Source organism: Talpa occidentalis, unplaced genomic scaffold, assembly GCF_014898055.3.
Source record: "Talpa occidentalis isolate TD23 unplaced genomic scaffold, MPIMG_talOcc4v2.1 talOcc4.4, whole genome shotgun sequence".
NCBI lineage: Eukaryota > Metazoa > Chordata > Mammalia > Eulipotyphla > Talpidae > Talpa > Talpa occidentalis.
In genome coordinates, this window is record NW_023604295.1 from 105568309 (window position 1) to 105595545 (window position 27237).

Below are 27237 nucleotides of genomic sequence, written 5' to 3' on the forward strand. Positions count from 1 at the left end.
ATTGAAGAGATATATGCAACTCCATGTTTAATCCAGCATTATTTTCAATAGCTAAGAACTAAAATTATTATTATATTTCTTACTGATATCCCTTTGACTAGTTCTATAGATGCCATTCTCATTCTCCCTAAGAAGTTTCCAAATAAGAGAAGCAGGATTGAAGTGGAGCTACATGAGCATAGTTTAGCTAGTGAACATGACTAAAATTTGTCTTATCTTTAGGATTTCCCCAAAATTCTTTCAACAATGTAGTGCTCTATAATCATGATATAAATCCAAGTACAATTTCTTTCATGAATCCAACTTAGCCATTGGCATTGAAAAAAAAAATAAAACTCCCTGCATTTTGGATACTTTCGTGTAAACATATTAAAACATATTTCCTTGCCCTTAGCTTAATATAATATTAATCCATAGTTGCAATTCTCCTAACACAAAACTAATGTTCGTAATTCTGTTCCACTGGGGCTAACTGCAATGAGAAAAAAAAGTCTCCATCTCTCTTTGTGGTAAAGAAATCTGGTTTTCATAAACTGTGGTTTTGCTAACAAACTAGATCAGTAACGTGTCATGAGTTAGTTTAAATGAAGTCAAATACTCTACAGAAAAAGATCAATGTGTTCATACTATATGCCAACAGAGCATTCTGTGCTTCTGGCAAAGTCTTCCTTTCTTACATAAATTGTATTAAAATGTTAATGCTCCATAAAGTTGTTATGATTGGAATGCTTAGGTCACTTTTTCAGAAATTTCTATATAGCCTATCAAATCTGTTGGAGGGGATACAATAATGACATAAGAATGTATTAACTGACCTATGACATAGCTCCCCTAAAATAAGACAAACTCTGCCCAACTGCAGACAGAAACATTAAACATTCCAGAAACATATGCTCACCACTTGGACATTTATATCAATAGGAAGAATGTTGGAAAGAATTTGCTCTTGGACATGTCACTATAGCATGGTCACATTATAAGAGCTGTAATTATATCTCATTTACAAATTCTAACTTAAATATTCTATTTTAAGCATTTCATCACTCTAAAGTATTGTGGCATTATCTGGTGGGGTATTTACTTTGACTCTATCAGTCATTTGGGATGCTTTGAAATGAACAGATTAAATACCTAATTTCAGATTTACAATTTGTTCTAGAAGTATGGTATGGCAGACACCTCTTGAAGCAAAATATATAAGAATTTTGTTTTACTTGTCATTAAATGAGTGGAACATACCTTTAAATTGGCAATTAGCCATTCTAAAGCTTGATCAAAAGAAATATTAAAACAAATTCATAAAAAGTTTTGTACAGAAATGTTCAATATTGTATTGTATGTTGCTGACAGAAAAAGAGAAATGACCCAAATTAACATCAGTAAAGAACAGTTTAAATATTGTTCATCTATAGTCTGAAATACTATGCAGCCATTAAAAAGGTAAGGTAAGAGCCATGCACACTGACTTTGAGTGATACTCATGGTACAGTTTTCCTGAAAAAAAAAAAAAAAAAAAAAAAACACAATGGCAGGTCAATGTATATAGCACATTGTAACCTTATATGATTCATTTGTGTGTGTGTATATTTGTGTATGTATACATATATACTTATATATGTTTATATTCACATGACATAATTCATATTACAAAGTGAATAAACTCTAAAAAAAGGATACACAAATGAACTGTACTTTAACAAGACGCCTATTTCATCTTTGGACAAATATTTCACATTCCAATAATAAACTAAATTGTGTTGTTTATGCTATAGGTTGACTGTCATCACAGAAAACTAGCATAAACATAAATTAAACATATATATATAAACAAAATGAGTGTACACACACACACATACACACATATCAATATAAATTGATATAAATATGGACAGGAATTTAAACCCTTCCTTATGACTAAGTAAGAATATGCAACACACTGGCCAAATTAGGCAAAGAATTGTAATAGCAGTTAATAGAACTAAAAGAATAGAAGCAGAAATTTTTACTTTTGCTCTTTATAATTTTATAAAATGATAGAATTATGGTCAAAATGCATACAATAAATAGAAATACAAAAGCAAACCAATATTAGATATACAGTAGATATAAATACATACATAGATATAAGTTATTTGAAGCATTTTTTGCATGGAACATAGTGACACTTTATGTGTCTATTATTATTATTACTTTTATGAAATTGAATAAAATAGTTATAAATATTTTCAAAATATCAATAAGGCTTCCAGCCAGCTGCTGAATTCCTAATGACAGTGCAAATGATTTAGATAAGCATTTGGAGAGATATGTGAGCCCCATTTTCACATCTGTAAAGTAATAGGTGCAAGATTCTGGAGACTTTGCTCAATTGTCTGTATCTTGAAAGTTTTTTTTTTTTTTTAAAGATTTATTTATTTATTTATACAAGCACTGGGTACAGTCAGAAGCGCGGGAGGGTGAGAGGATTCACCAGAGACAGAGCAGGGAACCAAACAGGCAGACTGATGAAGAAATACACTGCTGAGGGGAGCAGCGGGTCAGACCTCTCCTGCCACACCATGTGGACCCCTCACCAGTGGCCAGGGATCGAACCGGTGCTGAAGAGGCTGCGGGCAGCTTTGCAGCCCATCGCTCAACCGCTGTGCCACCAGGGGAGGCCCTGTATCTTGAAAGTTATGATGACAGCTTTAAGATTATAGCTTAGAATAGTGAAATGGAATATAAGCCAATACAATTTGGGAACTTTAGTTAGTTTATTATATGATGGTCATGAGAGTGAGCTAAATCCTTTACTGACTTTATGAACATGAATTTTTTTTGGTCAGGACGTATTCGAGGTTTTATGACTTGAATAAAGAAAAACACAAACAGAACTTTTAGGAGTGATTCTTAGGATGTACTGAAATAGTTCTTTAGAGATAATGTACTTTTTTTAACTTTTTTTTTTAAGATTTATTTATTTATACAAGCACTGGGTACAGTCAGAAGCGCAGGAGGGTGAGAGAATTCACCAGAGCCAGAGCGGGGAACAGAACAGGCAGACTGACAAATACACTGCTGAGGGGAGCAGCAGGAGCGGCAGGAGAGGTCTGCATGCCATGTGGGATTCTCGCTGGCGGCGGGGGATGGAACGGGTGCTGCAGAGGCTGCAGGCAGCTTCGCAGCCCAGTGCTCAACCGCTGTGCCACCAGGGGAGGCCCATAGAGATAATGTACCTTAGCTATAAGTTATCATTCCCTGAACCTAAAAATCTTGGCAGGTGTCCATTGTTTTGCATGATGTATTTCCGACTTTCCACTGATATTTCTGGCCATCAAGTATAGGCACAGGAACCTCAATTGGAAAGGACTGTGTTTGTACTGTAAGAAAATATTGGCCTTTTAAGCTAATAATTCCCTTAAATATGGGGAATAATAATTTCCCTAAATATATGACATGAAATATGAATTGAAGGCCCTAAAATCGAACAGATTAGCGGAGGACAAGCAGACATTGGAAAATGAGCCAGAAGGTCATATGGGACATGACCAGAGCTTATAGGTCATGGGTGTGCCTTTGGGGTAAGGCAGCTGGTTAACAACAATTCGTAGAGACAAATTTCAAAGAAATCTGGAGGAGGGAGACTGTCTAAGAAGGGGTCTCTTTAAACCAAATGAGATGTGAAGGTGGAAAGTATGTAGAGTAGAGTTGAGGTTTGACTTATTTAAAGACCTAGTGTATTTGTTCTTGATGGTGGTTTACTAATTAAAGAGAGTCAAAAATTAAATCTTCTCAGCCTCCCCTGGTGGCGCAGGTGGTTGAGCGCAGTACTGTGAGGCTGTCCACAGCCTCTGCAGTGCTGGTTCAATCCCAGCCGGCCGGCAAGGGTCCCACATGGCGCGGCAGACCTCTCCTGTCACCCCCGCTGCTCCCCTCAGCAGTGTATTTCAGTCAGTCTGCCTGTTCTGTTTCCAACTCTGTCTCTGGTGAATCCTCTCACCCTCACGCGCATCTGGCCTGTACCCCAGTTCTTGTATAAACAAATAAATCTTTAAAAAAAATTAAGTTATCTCTAGAGAATACTTAAATATTTCCCAAATTCTTGAATAGCATAATGGTTATGTGAATGTATATTTTTTTAAGATTTATTTATTTATGCATACAAGAACTGGGGTACAGGCCAGAGGTGTGGGGAGTGAGAGGATTCACCAGAGACAGAGTGGGGAATAGAACAAGCAGATTGACTGAAATTCACTGCCGAGGGGAGCAGCGGGCATGTCAGGAGAGGTCTGCTGCGCTACCCAGTAGCGCCCTGGCTGAGGATTGAACTCGTGCCGCAGTGGCTACAGATAGCTTCATAGTCTGCTTCTTAACCCCTGTGCCACCAGGGAGGCCCAGTTATGTAAATGTATAAACATGCTTTTATTTACTCACATAATCCATATTACAAAGTGAAATAAACTACAAAAGATAACACAAAAATGATCTGAACTTTGAGAGAACACCAAATTCCACATAGACAAAAATTCACATTCCAGCAATAAATTATAAAATATTATATATCATTTATGCTATAAATACCTCAAGTTACCTTGTTCCTTTCTATTGCCTGATACCTCTATGAGAGTCTTTAATTTGGAGATGGTAACATCCATTGATAGGTGACATAAAGAGCACAGTAAATCATGCATAAGATAGAATGAACCAAAATAGAAATTTAACAGGCAAAATATGAAAGGGAAGGGAAAAATTACCTAAGAATAAAATCCAAAAAGGTGGCTAAACCAAAGCCCCAAGCTAATGAAGCAAAATACAGTCTATGAAAGCAAGGACTTGTAGAGGAATTAGTGTTTCTTAATAATAAGCCTAGTGTCAGTTGACAAAGGAGAAAGGAATGGAAAGCAGGATAAGAATATGCAACTTAACAGATAGGTTCATAATAATAGTATGCTGTCACATAAAAATTACACTGGTTTTAAAGATAAAGACTTGTTGAGCAGGATTAGGATTGGCAAAGAAAGTGGCAAGATGGCAAGTAGGTGTGTAAATAAATAGATAACACTAATCTTTCCCATCCATATTTTTAGCAGGGTTTGTGTCCCAGGTAAAGTTGGTAGTTTTGTAAGTAGCTCATTTTGTATTATTAGGCTGCTAAAAACCATCAAGCTACTTCATTCCATTTAAACTGGGCTTTGCCTTATAAACAAACAGAAAGCCAAAAACATTTTTTGCAGATACTTGGAGCTCAAATATTTTACTTCACAACAAACATAATTCCCCTAAAACCAACTATAAGGGCAAACATTTAATTATGTGATTAAGAATTACACTAGATGTAATATTTTACTAAATGTATCACTAATAAATTTTGAGCATTTTCAACACCCCAAGCCCCACTCTGTGTGTTTGATTAGCATCAAGAGCTAGAAAGCAGTTCCTTACAATGGGAAGTCTAGAGTCCCTGAAATGTTACTGGAGTTCCCAAAAAAGGCTTCTGTTTTACTTAACACATAAGGCTAGCACTGAAGGGAGGTAACAGTAGTGAGAAAGAGGGGTTGGGTGGGGTAGGGAGAGAGGATGGAAAACAGAAAAATAAAAAGAATGATATGCTAAAATAAGATACCGAGAAAAAAAACAAATGACAGTCAACAAGGCAAAACAATATAAGTCTTGACAAAATGTGCATTTGTAGCAGGCTACAATTATATTCTGTTTCAATATGATGAAATTGTGGTTATCACTAGCAGAAATTTAAGAGGAGACAGAGAACATGAATTTGACTCCAGAGATTACAGAACAAGTAGAGGTCAATTGTTATTATCATTTCACATGAGAAACTCTACTGAGTAGGGCCAAACCTCAGAGACTGAATTTCCACCAGAATAAAGACCATGCCCTCTTAAGTTCATATGTCGAGATCCTCAAATGTTTTAACTTTGGAGGTACTTTCCCCAATTTCCTCAGCCAAGTTAGTTGCTCAATTCTCTCTACATCCACATAGGACTTGTCTCTCCTATGTATACTTGAAATTCATTTTATCTCAGTATTGCTAACTAAAACATAACCCACTGGGGGCAGTTTCTCAATTTTGTATCTATAGCATCCAGCTCAGTGCTGAGAACCCTGTTCACCAGTGTTTGAGTGAATACACACATCCCTGTAACATTAAAGAATTTTTTTTTCATAAAACAATATCAGGGTGTCAAGAGTCAACGTTATAAAGATGCAGAAATGAAGTCATACAACTCAAACTAGTGAACAGATATCCCAAGCGTTAAACCCTAATGGAACCTCTGTTTATTCTGCTGGTTCCATATTAGACAGGGCATGAGGAAGAAGAGAGAGAACTCTGTAAAAATCTGAGTTTCTGATGCAAGTTTAAGATTACTATTACCCTTTGCTACAAAACAATCAATTAATGTAACCAATTAGTTATATAGCAATCTGTGAGTAGTAAATGTTATTTAGAATTTACACAGTTTTCTGAGTCGAGCGGGCAAGGATAAATGTAGATGAAAATATAAGAATACACATCTGCTTTCAAGTCTTTGTTATATATGAATATTAATTTAGAAATATAGGTATTATAGTTTATAAGTAGTACACATGCTTGCTGAGGAATACATAATCAAGAATTTTGGGATGTCACATGTTTAGTAATTCTATAGCTTTTCTGGTTAATGTTGCTTTGAGGCACTTAGAAGTGGAACAGAAGGGAGATGACAGGAATAAAGGAGTAAGAGAGTGAAAGACAAATGAGTCTAGGAGATTGAGCAATATTTGTTGCGAGATTGTCAGACGGTAGTAAATTTCTATTTAATTTCTATTTTGAAAACCACATAAAGTAGGGATATTTGCAACCAGTTGCTTTTAAGGAAAAAAAAATACTCTGAACCAGAGCAATTAGATCTGTTATTCCAGATATTTTTGAAAAAGTAGTTATAATGTGTGATGGGCCTCTGATCCAAGCTGTAAGTTGGACCAAAACTGCAAATTTACATTATTCATAACGAGATCATTAATAAATTTACAGTAACCCAAAATCAGCTTTTTTTGGACCAAAAATTAATACACATTTATGATGTTATTTTAAATAAGTAATGGTTATTTCAGAGCCAGTTGCACATTAGAAGCTATCATAACAGTGACTCTGATTTAGTTTCTTCCTCATGGATTTTTGTTACTATAAACCAGGACCAACTTATTAATCTTTTAATACCAACAAAACCACCATAGGTTTTGGCTGCCTCTTTCGAAGAAGTGCCAGTATCCACAAAATTTGGAATAACTGGCATAACCTACATTACAGGGCTGGGCCTCTGTTATCTGGGCACTAAACACAAGGGTGCCAACTCCTGTTCATTTTTCTGGCTCATGTTCTTAGAAATAAAGTATTTACCCATTGCTGCCAACATGATCTCTGTTCTACAGATAATTTTCTGTCAAGAAAATTATAGTACTACTTTAGAGATTACCTCACAGTTTTCAAATGAATTTTAAGCAAGTAGGAAAGTGCACTCTTACTCTTCTTTCAGTTCTATTTCTACATAGACAGAGGAATAAAACTAGTGATTAATGAGCCTCTACAATTTTTTGGTTCTATTTTTCGAGTCAGTGAAACTTCAAAAGGTTTGGCTGCTTTGTATCTGCAGTAAAAGTTAACCAACCCAGAGATTTTTTTTTTTTAATGTTGAAATAGCATCATTATTTCATCTAGAAAATGAAAGTTTGGTCTGAATTTGATTTCCCAACCAAGAGAGTAAGCTGTGTTGAGGAGAAAAAAAAAAAAAACTAAATCAAACTGCATTATTGTAACCTTTGTGTACTTGATATGTCCCTGAAAAAATTGAAACAACACTTCCTTCCTCACCGGGAGGTAGGAACACTGAAGGAGATAGGAAATGTGATTAAGCTACATAGTACACTGACTAGAACAATCCATTTTTAACCAAAATTTTTAGACAGTAAAATAACTAAAGAATTGCAGAATTGCTTTACCTGGACTTAGTCAAATTCTAGTGTAGAACTTATTAACCTACATAGCCAGCCATGGTTACTACTACTTTAATTGGAAACTTCTGGAGTAATGTATGACCCGTGGAAGTTCTCCCCAGCTTATACAATTATTATATTATACTATAGTGCTATAATCAGAATGAAGTAATTAAACAAATGAACTCTGCCTGGTTTCAATCCTACTTCCCTCACTTATTGCTTTCTGATTTTGTATGCTATTTGTTCAGTCTGTGCAATACCTCACTCTGTTGTTAGGAAGATTAACTGAGTATATACACATCAATTAAAACAATGCTTGACACATAGCAAACACCATTTGATTTAGCTGTTAGTACTAGTAGTTGTTTATTTTGGTAAATTGACCAAGTTACAGATTTGAAAGTAAGCTCAACTCTCTGGGATTAATTGTGAGGATGACAAACAAAATATGAGAATTTGGAAAGTAAGTCAACCTTCCTGGCTATGTTTGCTGTTTGATTATCATTATATAGTATAGACTGAAATACACATTCATTATCTAAATAAATAACAATTAATAAATTATAAGTATCTTCTCTTCCCCATGCACTTTTCCATGTGTGGTAAAGAATCACAGTAAAAATCGTGTCAGCATCTAAACCTAAAGGAGCTTACACATCAGTAAGGGCAGTATTTCATGTATGAATAACATAATATTCAGTGAAACTAACTTTAATAGTAATTACTACTAGAACCAAGTGTAATATTAGGTTATGAGCCACAACCACAGTAATAGTTCAACCTAATTCAAGACAGGAAATACTGAGATCTATGAAACTATAGTATTACAGTCAAAGAGATAAATCTCATCCAGATGAGACATTCAGAGAAGGTTTCACCAAGTGGTACCTTAGCTCAGCTTTGAAGGATGCAAAGAATTCTCATTTGTGGGTTGAGGAAAAGAACTTTCTTTGTGCCTGCTTTAATTGTTCTTGAGAAATACAATTTTTATTTTTTTAATGCACAGACCTTAGGGAGTAAGTAAAATAAGGAAATACTTCCAAATGGTCATTATCTATACAGATACTTTTAAATGCTAAAGTTTTTGTTGTTACTGTTTTGCAAACTATTTTGTTGTGATAATAATATCAAAAGAGGATGGTGGTATTGCATATGCCATACTTTAGTGAAGGCAAAGCAGCTTTCTGTCTTCAAACTTTGATTTTTAGCCAAGTAATATCTGTACTCACTTTTTCTAAAATTAATAAATGATCTAGATTTCAGCCTACTGAAATCTGCAAAAATTCTAGCCATGTTAATTTCATCCCTTTTCTGTTAGCAGAAAAGTAATGAAAATCATGGAAATTTGCTTAACAACTAAAAAATTACCAGATATACTAAATAACAAAATGGTTCAATTGTAAAATCATGATGATATGAGACAATGAGTCTGACTCTCATACCCTCAGAGATTTTTAAGAGTCATGTAAGAAATGCCATTAATTAATTGGTTTTTTATAATTATGGACAATAGTGACAGATGATTTAGTAGTGTAACAGACTAAAAGTATGAGAAGAAAACAAAATGAAAGAATATTTCCTTATTTGATAAAAAAATTAAATTTAATTATGAGGTTTAATATTCTATTCAGATGTTGACCTAATAATTCATGATTGAAAAAAGTTTAGAGTCACTTTGAAGAGCTACCCAAATGTATGACAGTCAAAGTGTAAAAAACAGAAAGTACTTTTCATAAATATCTAATAAAAGGTAAAGCTTGAATTTTCACCTTGAGTATAAATCAATGATTTAAAGAAATCCATAGGGCCTATGAGTGATGTGATCTCTCTAATGGAGGACAATGTACCAAGAAGACAGCATTTATTGATCTTGTTCATCTTGTGGCTATTACATTCTAAACACTGAATGGAAAATCATAGTGTTCAAGCTCAGTGTTCTGGATAACAACTCCCCCACCAACATTATTATTTAAATATTATTTAGATTAAATGTCACATATGCCACAAAATCTGGTAATAATTTTTGAATGAGTTAATTTTTTTCTTAAGGGTATTATGAAATATATAAAATCCAAATCTATAGCAGTAATAAGGATAATGTACATTATAGAACAAAAATTTTTATATATATAATATATATACATATACTATATATACTGCATATATATATTTTCAATATCTGTAATATGCACAATTACCTGAGATGAAACATTTGAGTTCCTGTATTAAGTACTGTTTTTATTGAGACTTGGAGTAGAAGACATGACAAACATAGAAACTAGAGACTACAGGGACACTAACTAGTTGGGTGATTTTGCTCTGCTGCCCCATGTTTCCAAAGGAGGTATAAAAGGAAACCAGAAGCCATCTCCTTCCAGTGGATCATTTTCTTACCACCCTCCCTTCCATGTCCACACAAAGACACAGGGATGTGGAGTTTATCAACACAGCTGGCCACTGCCTGTATTAAGAAACAAGAAGCCTGACTCTTGTGTGCAGAGTAATTAATTCCCACAGTATTTATTTGCCACTCAGTAACTGGGGCTCTAATTTTCAATCCATTCCTCTATAACACCCTTGTGGTTTTGTCTTTATTTTGCTGTAAGATTAGCTAACATGATGTTTAACATCTTCTCTCATTTCATATAACAAGAGCAAGACATTGTTCAGATGACTAGACAGTTGTAGGCAGCATCCTATAAATGTGGCAAGAGAGACAGAAAATTTGCTTTTCATAGGTTCATGGAATGTTCCAGCTGGGAGAGACTTTAAACATTCTTACATTTCACTTCAAATGGAATAACGTGTGTGTGTATGGAGAAGGCCAAGGAGCTGTAATTTAGAGTGTTAATAGTGGCATGTCTTGTTACCAATGCAAAGCTGCTGAAGATGCTGAGTTGCATGTTATCATAGAAAAGCTATAATTTAAAAGTAATCAGAAAGAACTGGCCAACATTGAAATGTAACACAAACCTAATATTAAGGTTTTTTTGAACGATGAAAGGAAATGTTTTATCCTTCTATTTCAGACATCAGTCTACTCTAAATTACTTTGTGTGGGGCGGGAGGGAGAAAAAAACAGCTTTGAGGATTTAACTACCATTTCAGGTATATGCTGACATAACTATAAAATAAATTTTAAAAACTGAATGGAGTATAAAGTGAAGTTTGTTTCTTCTCAGCTTCTCCTGGTTCTAGTTTTGTAATAAAAAGTTGCCCTTTCCTGAGGCATGAATTTTCATTTAATTCAATTATTCTGTACTCTTTCCCTGTCATCAGCACAGACTTTTGTCATAAATATTATCTATCCACTTAGAAGTTACAAAGTTCTTTCTCTCAGATATCCATGGTGTTTGGGTTGAGGCATGATAAATTTTAAACAAGCTGAAAAGTTTTTTAAACAAATTCCATACTGTGAGCAATCATTAAGGAGACAAAGGGAGAAAGGAAGTTAGACAGCAGATTTCAATATACTCTTTATGCAAATTTTTCTCTTAACCATACTGGTAAACATATAAGGCAATACATTTTTATACTCAAAACTGTCTAGACTAGAAACAAAAACATGCAAAGTTGTACATCAGCCCAGCCCACGTTACTCAACATGGAAATCATTCAATACCTCATAGTTATATAACCCTGCATTTCCAACACTGACCATTGAGGTAATTTATCTTCTTGGTAGTGGATAAATGGCAGTGGTGGTATTGCTTACAGGAAGCCAGTTGATTATGAAATTTAATTTCTAATTTTCACATAAATCCTTTAATTTTAAGAAAGCCAAATGTACTCAAGAGATAAGTTTACTATACTGTTATAATGAATGATGCATGTGAGCAACTATCCAATTTTTGGCCTCCAGTATTCCTTTCTGAAGTCAGAGGACTGTAAAATATTGAGGGCTGCCAGGGGTTGCATAGATTAGCACAAGAGAACTTGGTGCAAATAAAGTTTGTTGGAGGTAGAGAAGAATGAGATGGGAATGGTGTGTTCGAACAAGGAGAACTGCAAGCCCAAAGAGGAAACATTTTTATATGGTTACTTTTATCAACCTACATTGAAGTAATTTTAAGCCTGTTGTTAATACTGAAAGACTAAAAGAGTAGTAGAAAATATGGCCACACTAAGATTTCCTACATAAATGAGGGGTAGGTTAAGAAAAGTGAGTCAGACTCTACTGTGAATAAAATAGAAGTGTGTTAATAGAACTTTTGGAGCCCCTCCTACTAGAGGGGGATCCAGTTTTTTTGGAACTCAGAGTGCAATCCAGCTGCCCCACCTCCAAAGAGGTTTGTGGGACTTCAAGAAACACCTTTGTAATTAAACACAGAAGGAGGAAATATTCTGTGACAGCGACCATTAACATACTCAAAAGTACCACTGCCTCACTAGACTTCTGGCATAACAGTATTTGACTCGTTTGGACTACCAGTTTCCAACTCCCCACAAAGAGCACACCAAAAAGATGTCAGCCAGTACCAGCAGCAATTTCCCAAAGCATACAGCAAATTAGAAGACAGGCAGCAGGGAGAAGAAAAACTATATGCGACCTAGCAACTCCTCAGGAGAAAGACACACCACAAAAAGAAAACCACCCATCAGATGGCAACAACAGTGACTTGGAAGAACTTCAGAGCCTTCCAGAAAGAGAATTTAAAATTGCCGTCATTAAAAAACTGACAGAAGTCATAAAGGAAAACAATGATAAGGGAAAAATAACCAACGATCAGAAGAATGAAACTGAGTCCCTAAAGAGTGAAGTAAAAGAAATGCAGATCAAAGAATTAATGGAGGCGCTAAAGAACTCTGGAAAAAGCAATGAAAGCAGAATAGATGAAATGGAAGAACGAATAAGTACTCTTGAAGACACAGAAATAAAAAGAACCAAAACAGAAAAGAAAAGAGAAGTATGAAGGAAAAAGACCGAAAAAAAACTTCGGGAACTATCTGACTCCATGAGGAAAGGAAATATAAGAGTTATAGGAATCCCAGAAGGAGAGGAGAGAGACCTAGGAACAGAGAAAATATTCAAGGAAATAATTGAAGAGAACTTCCCAAACATGAAGGAGCTGAAAATAAACATACAAGAAGCAAGAACACCACCAAACTTCCATGACTAAAGGAAAAATACAGCAAAACACATAATAGTAAAGCTCCCAAGAATCCAAGAAAAGAAAAAAATAATGAAGCTGACAAGAGAGAAGAAACAGATAACATACAAAGGAAAACCAATCAGACTGACATCAGACTTCTCCAAAGAAACACTACGGACAAGGAGAGAATACAGGGACATAGTCAACAGACTTCAAGACAACAGATGTCAACCAAGAATACTCTATCCCACAAAGCTTTCCTTCCTCTATGATGAAAGAATAAGGACCTTCCCAGACGAACAGAAACTCTGGAATTTCATTATGACTAAACCCCCACTCCAAAAAATACTACAAGGAGTCCTAAAGCCAGAACCAACAGAGGGATGAATAACAATGAAAGAAGGCCAAAAAAAAGTTATTAAAAGAATAAATAAATAAAACCAGAGGAAAGACAAACACAATGGCAAATACAGATGCTAACATATCAGTATTAACTCTAAATGTAAATGGACTAAACTCTTCAATAAAAAGACACAGAGTTGCAGGCTGGATTAAGAAAAAAAACCCAACCTTTTGCTGTCTCCAGGAAACACATTTAACTACAAAAGATAAAAATAGACTGAAAGTTAAAGGATGGAAAACAATCCTACAAGCAAATGGACCATAAAAGAAAGCAGGAACAGCAATACTTACATCAGATAAAACAGATTTCATACTCAAAAAGGTAAAAAGAGACCCCAACGGTCACTACATTATGATCAAGGGGACAATACTTCAAGAAGAAATAACACTCATTAACATATACTCACCAAATGAAGGAATATCAAAATATATCAGACAACTATTATCATCTTTGAAAACAGACATCAGAGAAAACAAATATGTAGTAGGAGACTTCAACACACTACTATCAACAATGGATAGATTAATGAGACAAAAAATAAGTAAAGACACTAAAGCTCTAAATAAGGATCTAGAGCGCTTGGGCTTAACAGACATCTACAGAACACTAAACCCAAAAAAATCTGAGTACACATTCTTCTCAAGCGCACACGGATCATTCTCCAGGATTGATCACATACTGGGACACAAGACAAACACCAACAGATACACCAAGATCGAAATCATACTAACCATCTTCTCTGACCATGAAGGCATCAAACTAGAAATAAACCATAAAAAGAAGGCAAGGAACTCTCCTACCTCATGGAGATTGAAACCCACATTATTGGAAGATCACTGGACTAATGAGGAGATCAAAGAAGAAATGAAAAAATTCTTTGAGTTGAATCACAGGAGGACACCAATTTCCTAAATGTATGGGATGCAGCAAAAGCAGTAATAAGAGGAAAATATATAGCAATAGAGGCTCACATCAAGAAACAAGGAAGAACTCAAAGAAACAACCTAATCTCAAAGCTCAAAGAACTAGAAAAAGAACAGCAAGAATACCCCAAAACCAGTAGAAGAAAAGAAATAATAAAAACCAAAGCAGAAATAAATGAAATCGAAACTAAAAAAACAATCCAAAGATCAATGAAACCAAAAGCTGGTTCTTCAAAAAAATAAATAAAATAGACAAACCCCTAGCCAGGCTCACAGAGGAAAAATGGGAGAAAGCACAAGTAAACTGGATCATCAATGAAAGAGGAGAAATCACAACGGACACAGCAGAAATCAAAAGAATAATCAGTAACTACTATGAACAGTTATATGGAAACAAGTTCAACAATCTAGAGGAGATGGACAAATTCCTACAACTCTACAATCACCCAAAGCTAGATAAAGAAGAAATAGAACACCTAAACAGACCAATTACAAGCAGCGAAATTGAAATGGTAATCAAAAACCTCCCCAAAAACAAAAGCCCAGGACCTGATGGATTTACAAATGAATTCTACCAAACATTCAGAGACGAATTAGTGCCTATCCTTCACAAACTCTTCCAAAAAATTGAGAAGGAAGGGACAATACCAAACACGTTCTATGAAGCCAACATTACACTAATACCAAAACCGAACAAGGACAACACAAAAAAGGAAAACTACAGGCCAATCTCCCTAATGAACACTGATGCAAAAATCCTCAATAAAATTTTAGCTATCAGAATCCAACAATGTATCCATAAGATAATTCACCACGACCAAGTAGGATTCATTCCAGGGACACAAGGATGGTTTAACATCCAAAAATCAATCAACGTTATCCAACACATCAACAAAAAGAAATATAAAAACCATATGATAATATCAATAGATGCTGAGAAAGCTTTCAACAAAGTGCAACACCCATTCATGATAAAAGCCCTTGAAATTCTTGGGATACAAGGAACATACCTCAACATCATAAAGGCCATCTATGACAAGCCAACAGCCAGTATCATTCTCAATGGTGAAAAGCTGAAAGCAATTCCATTAAGATCTGGAACAAGACAAGGATGTCCACTCTCACCACTGCTTTTCAATATAATACTGGAAGTCCTAGCCAGAGCAATAAGACAAGAGAAAGACATCCAAGGAATCCAAATAGGAAAAGAAGAAGTCAAACTATCACTATTTGCAGATGATATGATAATATACATAGAGAACCCCAAAATCTCCACAGAAAAACTAATTCAACACATCAATCAATTCAGTAAAGTGGCAGGATACAAAATCAACACGCAAAAGTCAGTAGCCTTCCTATACACAAACAATAAATCTGAAGAAGAAGAAATCAAAAAAACCATCCCTTTTTTTATTGAAACAAAAAAAATCAAATATTTGGGAATAAATCTAACAAAAGAGGTAAAGGACCTATACAAAGAAAACTATAAAACACTGTTAAAAGAAATAGAAGAAGACACAAAGAAATGGAAAGACATCCCCTGCTCATGGATTGGAAGAATAAACATTATTAAAATGGCCATCCTGCCAAAAGCAATATACAGATTCAATGCTATTCCAATCAAAATTTCAATGTCATTCTTCAAAGAAATAGAACAATTATTGATGAAATTCATATGGAATCACAAAAAAACCCGAATAGCCAAAGCTCTCCTGAAAAAAAAAGAAGGGAATGGAGGCATCACACTCCCAGACTTCAAACTCTACTACAAAGCCATAATCATCAAAACTGCATGGTATTGGAACAAGAACAGACAAACAGACCAATGGAATCGAATAGAAAATCCAGAAATAAACCCACAGATTTATGGTCAACTAATCTTTGACAAAGGAGCAAAGACTATGCATTGGAGCAAAGAGAGTTTGTTCAATAAATGGTGCTGGGAAAACTGGGTCGCTACATGCAAAAGAATGAAGCTTGACCACTACCTCACACCATACACAAAAATCAACTCAAAATGGATTAAAGAACTAGACCTAAGACCTGAAACCATAAAATATATAGAAGGAAATATAGGCGAAACACTACGGGATTTGCACATCAAAGACATCTTTACAGACACATCACCCAAAGCAGTGATAGTGAAGGCAAAGATAAACAGCTGGGACTACATCAAATTAAAGAGCTTCTGCACAGCAAAAGAGACAATAACAAAACAAAGAGAAACCCCACCAACTGGGAGAACATTTTTGCACCCAACACTAATGATAAAGGACTGATCACAAAAATCTGCAACGAGCTGATGAGACTCAACAACAACAAAGAAAATAATCCAGTCAAAAAATGGGCCGAAGAGCTAAAAAGAAACTTCTCTGAAGAGGAAATGCAAATGGCCAACAGGCATATGAAAAAATGTTCAACATCACTTGTCATCAGGGAAATGCAAATCAAAACTACCATGAGATACCATCTTACACCAGTGAGAATGGCACATATTAAAAAAAAACTAGCAACAACAAATGTTGGCAAGGGTGTGGAGAAAAAGGAACTCTTCTGCACTGTTGGTGGGAGTGCAAACTGGTCCAACCACTGTGGAGAGCTGTGTGGAGATTTCTGGACCTACTAAACATAGAGCTTCCATATGATCCAGCAATTCCACTCCTAGGTATTTACCCAAAGGACACAGAAACATCAATTCCAAAGAACACCTGCACCCCTATGTTTATTGCAGCACTGTTTACAATAGCTAAGCTTTGGAAACAACCCAAATGCCCAAAAATAGATGACTGGATCAAGAAGATGTGGTACATATATACCATGGAATATTACTCAGCATTCAAAAAAGATAAACACATGCAATTTTCAGCAACATGGATGGCACTGGAAGGGATCATGCTCAGCGAAATAAGCCAAAAAGAAAAAGAAAAATACCGGATGGTCTCACTCATAGCAGGAATCTAGAAAACTTAAATAAGTGACCAGGAAAACGAATAACTATAAGAAAGTGAAAATCAAAATCAACAAAAAACTACGAACCAGAGACACTTTTAGGGGGGCGGGGGTGGGAGGGGAGGGATTGGGGTCAGAATGGGGGGGCTGCAATTGTATGGGGAATATAAAAATAAAATTTATTATTAAAAAAATAAAAAAAAGAAATGCTGTAGAAATGTACTCACAGTTTAGCTTTAGTTAGCAATTATCATGAAAACAATAACTCTACATCTGCAATAGTTTGCCTCCCTATCCCCTTAATCCTTCCACCATCTCTTGTTCAAATTACTGCATCATCCTGAATTTTCTTTGACTCCAGTCTTAATACCCACTAATCTGTTCTTTGTACTGCAGTCCAAATTATCCTTGAATAATGCAAACCTGTCCCTCTCTCCTCCATACCTTAAAATTTCAATATTCTAGACATTTCCGAGGACAGACACAATCAGGACCCTCTTTATCTGTATTGTCTCTTTTGTAAGACTCACATGTGCTTCTCCTCATCTCATATTTCATAGCCACATTAAACTACTTCTGGTCACTAAAGTTCATCATACTGTCTCACCCTGAAAGCTCTTCAGCCCATCATCCTGCTTTGCCATTGTTAGGCTTTGCTTACATGTCACTTCACTAACCCTCTCTCCTGAAACCCTCATATAAATTTAGACCTACTTCCTGGTGTTCTCTGTACACACTGTAACCCCCTGTACCATAGCCTAACATTTATCACACTGTCTTGGAATCACCTATTTACTTCTCTACACTGTAGTGGTTGAATTATGCCCCCCGAAAGTTGTGCAAATCCTAACTCCTGGTACTTGAGGATGTGACCTTATAAAAATGTTCGTTGCAGATGCAACTAAGTTAAGGATCCCAAGATAGCATCATCCTGGATTAACCATAAATCCAATGTCAATTGTCTTTATAAAAGACAAAAGAGGAGAAGATAGAGACACAAAGGAGAGGGCCATGTGAGATGGGGGCAAAAATTAGAGTTATGCGACCACCAGTCAAAGAACATATGGAGGTCAGAAACTGCGAAAGGCAAGGAAGGATTTGCTGTAATGGCTCCCAAGAGACCAAGCCCTGGACACACTTTGATATCTGACCTGCCAAACTGGGAGAGAAAACATTTTTGTTGTTTAGGCACTAAGTTTGTGTTAATTTCTTAGAGCAGCCTCAATAGGTTGTTACACTTTAAACTAAATTATCAGAAGACAGGAACTAGCATACTGATAATTTGTTATTCTCTCCTAATGCCCAGCATATAACTGGCATACAGTGCACCTGGATTCCTTTTCTATTGGTACATATTTATAAAGGCCTATACTTCTGAGTGTCGAATGAAGAGTATGAGTGTTGAATGAAAATCAGCACAGCATTTCAGGAGTTCTCAAATGCCAATTAAATTACTTAATCACCTCAAGCTATATTTCTCATCTTTAATTTCACCTAATAGCTTTTAGGAAATTGTAATAAAAAATAACTGTAAACATTTTAGCTTATGCTATAAGGTCATTTCTACATAAAATATACCAAATTTTGTCTAAGAGATAGCATGATTTTCAGAACTGAATCAGTATGAAGTCAAAATTCCTAAATCATTGCCAAGTTTTAACACAAAAAAAAGATACCTCCTGTATGATAGAATTGTATATAGCAAAATACCTCAAACTGCAGGCCTAAACATCAGAAGTTTATTACAGAAATTTGAAATAAGGTGTCAGCAGGGTTAGTTCCTTCTGTTGTCTGTGATGGACTATCTAGTCCATGTGTCTCTGCTAGCCTCTGGTGATTTGCTGATAATCATTAGCATCCCTTGGCTTGTAGACACATCACCCTACTTTCTGCTTGCATGTTCACATGAGGTGTGTGTATCGGAGTGGAGGCTACCCTACTCCCCTGTATGACTCCCTAGATTTTCAAAATACATATTTTGGGGATTTGGTGGGGAGACACAGTCCAACACTTAATAACTATTTATAACATGCTAAGCACTATTCAATATAATAAATTAGAACAATGGACTGATAAATTCTCTATTGGCAAAAACTTTTATTTCAGTAGGTTTTAATATTCTTATATTACCTCAAAACTTCTCTCTTGTACTTCTTGCTTATTATTTATATATTTTTGACTCTCTTTGTATTTGCCTTCATAAATATTCCTGCTAAATAAAATGTTAATTTTCTATTTGTTGATTTATCAAGTTTAAATAGTATTTATTATTTTCCCATTTCAGAAGTTTAGAAAATTAGCACATACCTCTTGGTCCAATCTCTTCCCTCTACTTTTGCTCCTGAATTTTGTTGTGTCATATTTTTATATATTCTATATTGACTATGATTAGAAACTACTTGCTTCATATATAGACTAATTATAAAATGCAATGACCGTAAAAGTCTTTCATATATGCAAATATTCACTTCAGAACAAAATAATGAAGTTGAACCCACAAAGAAGTAGTTGTAAAGGGGTTACCAAAGTATCAGGTCTAACTGGTTTTCTTTTCAATTCTTTATACTACGTTTCTGTTTTCTACATTATACATCTTTCTTGTATCTATGTTCTTTGTCTCCCTTATATTCTTATTTTATTTAACTGAAGTATCTTCTTGAATAACTTCCTATAATTGTACATATCTTTTAGGTTCTTATACATCCTTATAGGTCATTATTTGACCATACTTTAATTAATAATTAAGTAGGCTTATAAATTTAGGTTCATTGTTTTTCTCCTTGAGAAATTTAATGTTATTTATCCTGTGACCCAGTACTTAAGTTATAAAGATCTGGTAACTTGTTTTTTATAACTGGTTTTTAAGTCTCTGGATGTCCTTAAGATATTTTCTTTACCCTTGTAGCTATAAAATTTAAAAGGATATGCTTCTTTGGAGACCAACCAGCTTAGGAAATACTCTTCCTAACATTTTATGAGTATTACTGCCACCCATTGTTCTGCCTAGAATTCCCATTAGGTGTTTTTGAGTAACTGTATCTATGTCTCTTAACTTGCATGTGTTATGTGACATCTTTTTATATTTTACTTACTGTAAGATTTCCTTACTAACCAGATCAGCAGTATTGTCTTCAAATAAATAGATTTACTATTCAAAGCCCATGAAGATGTTTATTGTTTGAATCATATTTTAACTTACAAAGTTCATTAATGTTGTCAGTCAGTTACCTGGCCAGTAAAGAGTTACTGAGTATTTACTATGTACCAAGCCCACTTTTGGATATGAGGGGTACAAAATAATATTTTCATCTCAGTGACTTAAAAATGAATATTAAGTCAACTTAGGCGTGTAATGAAAAATGAAAGAAAAGAATCAAAGAGTAGGATCCTAAAAGCCACGTGAAGGAGATGTTTCTAAGAGTGACGCTTATGTTTCAAATGCAATGAGTAGAGCTCCCCTCAGCAGTGTATTTTGTCAGTCTGCCTGTTCTGCTCCCCGCTCTGGCTCTGGTGAATTCTCTCACCCTCCCGCGCTTCTGATTGTACCCAGTGCTTGTATAAATAAATGAATAAATCTTTAAAAAATTAATAGGAGATATTTGAACATTATAATTGGAAGTTGATAGAAATGACAGAAGTAGAGGAAATATCGTTAGGGTAGAGAGGAGGCAAATGCTACATGCCTGAAACTTCATAGTGAGCAGTGATGCATGCCAGTGATTTACTGATAAAATTCTGATGGGGGAGGAAAAAGAAAGGGAGAGAGAAGAGAGGGAGGGAAAGGAAGAACAAGAGGGAAAGAGACAGACAGAGAGAGACAGAGAGAGAAAAATAGTTCTAGGAATGACATAACTTCCTTGAACTGATGAGGGAGGAGGGAATTCACTGTGCAGCAAGGGAGTGGGCTTTAGACTGGAGCTGAGATTTCATTCCTGTAACAAGAGAGTAGGTGGAGAATGTGAAATATGATCTTTGCTAACTCTTTGCTGGTAATGTGTTTATGTTTTGTAGGTGTAATATTTTTCTGAAATCTCCCTAAGAATACTAATTATGGTATTTTTAGAGTGGGGCTTTTGGTACACTTATAACACTTTTTAAAAACCTGCTTATTATGTTTATTTTCCTGATTATAGAGCCCATGTTTATTGATTGTTAAAAATTTGCAGAGGGCCTCCCCAGTGGCGCAGCGGTTGAGCGCTGGGTTGCGAAGCTGCCCCCAGCCTCTGCGTCGCCGGTTCGAGCCCTAGCTGCTCCCTGGCCACCGGAGGAGGGTCCCACATGGCGTGCAGACCTCTCCTGCCGCCGCTGCTCCCCTCAGCAGTGTGCTTCGGTCCTTCTGCCTGCTCTGCTGCCCGCTCTGGCTCTGGTGAATTCTCTCACCCTCCCACGCTTCTGACTGTACCCAGTGCTTGTATAAATAAATTAATTAAAAAAAATTGCAGCGTGCAAACAAAAATCAAGAAAGAAAAAAAGATGAAAATATTATTTCCAATTTTATCATTCAGAGACCATCACTATTACAATCTGGTGTAATTAGCTTTGATCTTTTTAAGAGATTTTAAATGTGTTTTGTTGTTACCTGAGTATTTCTTTTTGTGCTGTGGTCTGCTTCTCTTGTATTGGTTTTTATTAAAGATTCAGAGGTCTTGCTTGACCTTTCCTATTTATGACTAAGGGAAATTGGTTAGAATATGTGACTGGTGTGTGATCTGTCAGTCTTACAGTGAGATATTATTTATGTGTCTCTGCTACTCATGGGTTCACTGTATCCACATGCTAAAGTCAGCATGGCAAGTACTTGCCATCTCCCTGCACCTTCTCCCACACTTTTCTTCTATTCTACCTCATTCTACATAGTATTATCAGATTTATCCTTCCTAAGGAAATATCCACCTCAGGTGCTTTTCCCTTCATCATAAAAGCTAACCCAATCTCTTGGGTTTTGTCAGATGATGACCCTATCCCCCAGCTTACATTTTTTTAAATATTTTATTTTATACAATTATTACATATTTTTTCATTTTTGCACAATGTGTGCATTTTCATTTTGGTTATATTCTCCATACAATTGCAACCCCCTTATTTTGACCCTAATCCTTCCTCTCCCCCGCCCCCATAGTGTGTCTCTGGTTTATAGTTCCTTGTTGATTTTGATTTTCACTTTGTATTAATTAGTCTTTTTCCTGGTCCCTTATTTAGGTTTTCTAAATTCCTGCTATGAGTGAGACCATCTGGTATTTTTCTTTTTCTTTCTGACTTATTTCGCTGAGCATAATCCCTTCTAGCTCCATCCATGTTGCTGCAAACTGCATGTGTTTACCTTTTTTGATTGCTGAGTAATATTCCATTGTGCATATGCATATTCCATTGTGCATCTTCTTGATCCAGTCATCTATTTTTGGGCATTTCGGTTGTTTCCACAGCTTAGCTATTGTAAGTAGTGCTGCTATAAACATAGGGGTGCAGGTGTCCTTTTGAATTAATGTTTCTGTGTCCTTTGGGTAAATACCTAGGAGTGGAATTGCTGGATCATATGGAAGCTCTATCTTTAGTAGGTTGAGGAATCTCCACACAGCTTTCCATAGTGGTTGGACCATTTTGCACTCCCACCAGCAGTGCAAGAGAGTTCCTTTTTCCCAACAACCTCGCCAACATTTGTTGTTGTTAGTTTTTTTAATATATGCCATTCTCACTGTTGTAAGATGGTATCTCATTGTAGTTTTGATTTGCATTTCCGTGATTACAGTGATATTGAACATTTTTTCATATGCCTGTTAAAGCCCTCTATGTTTAGTCCTTGTTAAAAATTTAATCCTGTTCTCACTGTACTAACAGAGCCCTATAGAAATGCTCTACAAGTCCATTCTCTCTGGCCTCCCTTGCATTCTTAGAGTCCCTTAGTAGCCATCGGCTTGTCAGGTTTATACACCTACTTGCCTCATTCCAGCATTTCCATTTAACAGTAACAAACTCAAATGTCACTTTCTTTAAATTCCCAGTTCTACATCTTCCTTCTCTCCTTAAAAATGCTTTCACTGGGCCTCCCCTGGTGGTGCAGTGGTTGAGTACTGGGTTGCAAGGCTGCCAGCAGCCTCTGCAGCACCAGTTCGATCCCCGGCCACCGACGAGGGTCCCACAAAAAAAAAAAAATGCTTTCACTGAGGAAAGAAATGAAATGAATGAAGGCTAATGTATTTTGCTCATCTAGTTAGAAGATAAACCTAATGGATACCTTGATTGTTATCACTGTATGCTCACTAAGTATAGAGATTATATGTTTTCCTGTGTAGCATCCAGGACCAATGTCAGATAGTGACATTGATAGTTGTCTAATGGGTGGGTGGATGCATGGATGAATAGAAAACCTGTAACCCAGAGTCACAAGTAATTACATAAATATTTCCATTTTCAGAAAGGTTAATGTGGGACGAAAGCACACCTTCCCTTCTGTGTATATAGAAGAGTAAAGATTCACTCATGCTCTTTTCTCATGTCCTTAATCATGTTTATTTTAATCTTTTGATTTAATGTACAAGAAGAAATATGTCCCACAAGAAAATTATAGTTAGTTGCATTACATATTTTGTTTTTAATTTATGCAATTATCAATTTGTTAAATTGCCTTTTTAAAAACCATGTAAAATTTGCACAGTCAAAGATGATTAAGTTACAGTCATGGTCCTCAAGAAACTCAAAACAATTGAAGGAAAACCTTTCATAACTCTTTTTTTAATTTTTTTAAATTTTTTATATCATTGTTCATTTTTAAACAATGTTTGCTTCCCCCCACCCCTTCAGGTGTAGTCCCCATAGAGTTTCCTTCACAAGCACATGTGCACCATCACCTCAGTCCCCAAAGGTCACAAAAACATTAATCCAAAAGAACACCTGTTCCCCTATGTTAATTGCAACACTATTTACAATAGGCAAAACCTGGAAGCAACCCAAATGCCCAAAAATAGATGACTGGATCAGGAAGATGTGGTATATATACACAATGGAATATTATTCAGCAATCAAAAGGTTACATTCATGCCATTTGCAGCAACATAGATGTAGCTGGAAGGAATTATGCTCAGTGAAACTCTAATTATTGCGGTACATGCTTCATTGACATAGGGGCCATACATCCTGGTTTATCTAGCCACTCTGGTTTTTATGCCTGTTGTTCCCATGTCCTGCCTGCTTAACTTCCTCCTTCCCTTTCTAATGTATCCAATTTAGGTGACAAATTACATGGTTGAGTTATATATGAAAAAGAATTGTGTCACGAATGTGTGTGCTAACATAAAGTGTGCTTTTCCTACTCTACTAAATCTAAACTTCTTGGAGGCATATAGAAATTATCTTGGAATTAAAATATATTTTCCTATGCTTTTAATTTTAATATTTTGAAAGCCTTAGTCCAGTCTTTTTAATTGATTAGATTTTTGAATAACTGATGGCTTTATAAACATCATAAATAGGACCTCCCCGGTGGTGCAGCGGTTGAGTGCTGGGTTGTGAAGCTTAAATAAAAATAAATCTTTAAAAAAAATCATGAATAATAAAACTATTGCAGCTGGATGCTCACAGAAATCTATGAAAGAGATAATATTCATAAAGCAATAAATGATATTAATTGGGTTTCTGAAGCAATGGTAAAATAATTTATTCTATTGAAAGGTCAGAATGTATGAAATACTTATTATTTTTAAATTAATATAATTCCTCCATCACAATTTATCACTATGTTTCTTTTTGATTCGAGAGGTAACCTATTCACTTTTCTTATTTCTGAGAAGTGGTAAATACACTACTGAGAACTTATTATCTGATATGTTTCTACACTCTACATTTCATATTCAATGGACAACTTGTTATGAGTTAATGACCCAAGTATGTGGGAATTACAGAAAATAAAATATTGAAGGAAGTGAAGAGAGTTTAGGTTCATTCTTTTTTTATAGTCTGCATAATTTCACTCATCTCTTGTTTTCCAAAATGATGTCCTAATCTCTTTGACATCAAAGATTCAGCTTTTATTGACACATATACAATATTTGCGATCACTGACCTCGGTCCATACATAATTTATTTTTCAAAAGATTTGAGTAGCAACCTTCAGGTTTTTATTTCACCCAGTTCATCACAGAGCAAAAATATCTCAAGGAGTCTCCCCATCTCTGGAAGAGATTTTGTGGTATGGTTATGTCTTTCTATTACTGTGAAACTACTACTGTTTATAATCTTTATTTTCTCTAGTTGCTGTTCATTATGGGTCTTTTATTTGCTTGCTTGCTTTAATTCACTAAGTAAGTCCAAAAATCTGCATGACTTCTGAGCACATGCTAAGAATAACAGGAAATTCATTATTGTAACCACTATTTTTTAGCTAGAGGCCTGATAGGAAAGATGGATTTTTCTGTGCCCTCAAAATCAGAAAACTAAAGCGTTTTGAACCAAAATTGAAAAACAAGATTTTCTCTGGAGTAATTTTTTTCAGAAACAAACTTTAATTATCAAAATATCTGTACTGCATTATAGAAAATACCTTTTTAAAAGTCTGTTCTAAAAACAAATTTAACCCTGATACAACATGTTTAAAACAAGAAAGGAAAACAAGCTACACGTATTAAGAAATATAGTACTTTTTAGATAAAAATCATAATTAGGTCTTTGTCTATAAAAAATGCCATTTTTCAATTATTTCACTATCAAAATAGATCCTCACTCAATTATTAATACTTGTACTTTGATTTGATGTGAAATCACAGTAAACTTAGTGACCAAATAAAAGAAAACCAAGGAAAATATTAGGAAATTCATCTAGAGGTCTTTTATTCTCAGTAAACCAGATAGCCAAAATTTCACATACATACTCCAGAATGGTAATACTGATTCTGATCTGGTTTCTTTCATTATAATAGAAAGATCACAGAATCTTAGAAGAATGTTGTTTTCATTCCAGCTGGGAATCCAGGGCATACCTGGGATCCAGAGCAAGTCCATCTTCTCCTCAGACTTGTCTCTTCATTATTCAAGGTGTGGGGGAATGGAATTAGGAAATTTAGGTCCATCTAGCTTCTCTCTTCTAATTCCCACATACTTGTTGATTAGTAATTTGTGTTTGCATCCCATTGTAATGCTTGTTGTTAATTTGTTAGTATTTACTCTCAGGCATTATAATTTGTCTCTCACACACACAAGGTATCACTGCAAATGAAAGGTTATAGCAGTGTCACTAAAAAAAGAACAACAAAAATTCTTTTCTGAAAAATGTCTTCCTACTCCATGTGGATTGTTTACTCATCAGTTATTTTTAAATATATATATATATATTATTGAGATATCATTGGTTATAGCATTGTATATGATTTAGGGCTACAGGTTTATACCTCTTCAGATATGTGTTATCACATCACACCTACCACCAAGGCACCCATAACCCTCCATCACAGAACATTAGGCCACATTAGGCCCCCAACCTTTCACTCCCTATACTCTCTGTTCCCTTGATAATCTCAATTCTGTCAGATTTCCTTTGGTTTAGTTTTTCTATTCCTTTTACTGTTTTGTTTCTACGTATCACTGAATGTCTGTCTTAGGTTGCTTAGACTTCAGTATCATAATACCAAATATTGGCATTTGTTTTCAACATTTTTGGAGGCTAGAAGTCTGAAATCAAGATGCCAGAATGCTTGACTACTAGTGAGGACTCTTTTCCTGGCTTACAGATAGCCATTTTCTCTCTCTGACATCCTATGGACATTATAAGCACATTAATTTCATCATGGGCTCTCCACCCTCATGACCTCATCTAAACCTAATTACTACCCAAAGGCCCCATCTCTTCCTACCATCCTGTTGGGGCTAATTGATTCAACCTATGAACTTGGGAGGACAAAATAATCAG

The 27237-nt window shown here is 35.4% G+C and overlaps 1 protein-coding gene across 3 annotated transcripts in view; it reads left to right on the forward strand.

The window, feature by feature from the left end:
• Positions 1–27237, forward strand: part of DLC1 (DLC1 Rho GTPase activating protein) — a 365361-nt gene that overhangs the window by 16344 nt on the left and 321780 nt on the right. The gene's annotated exons all lie outside the window — the stretch shown is intronic.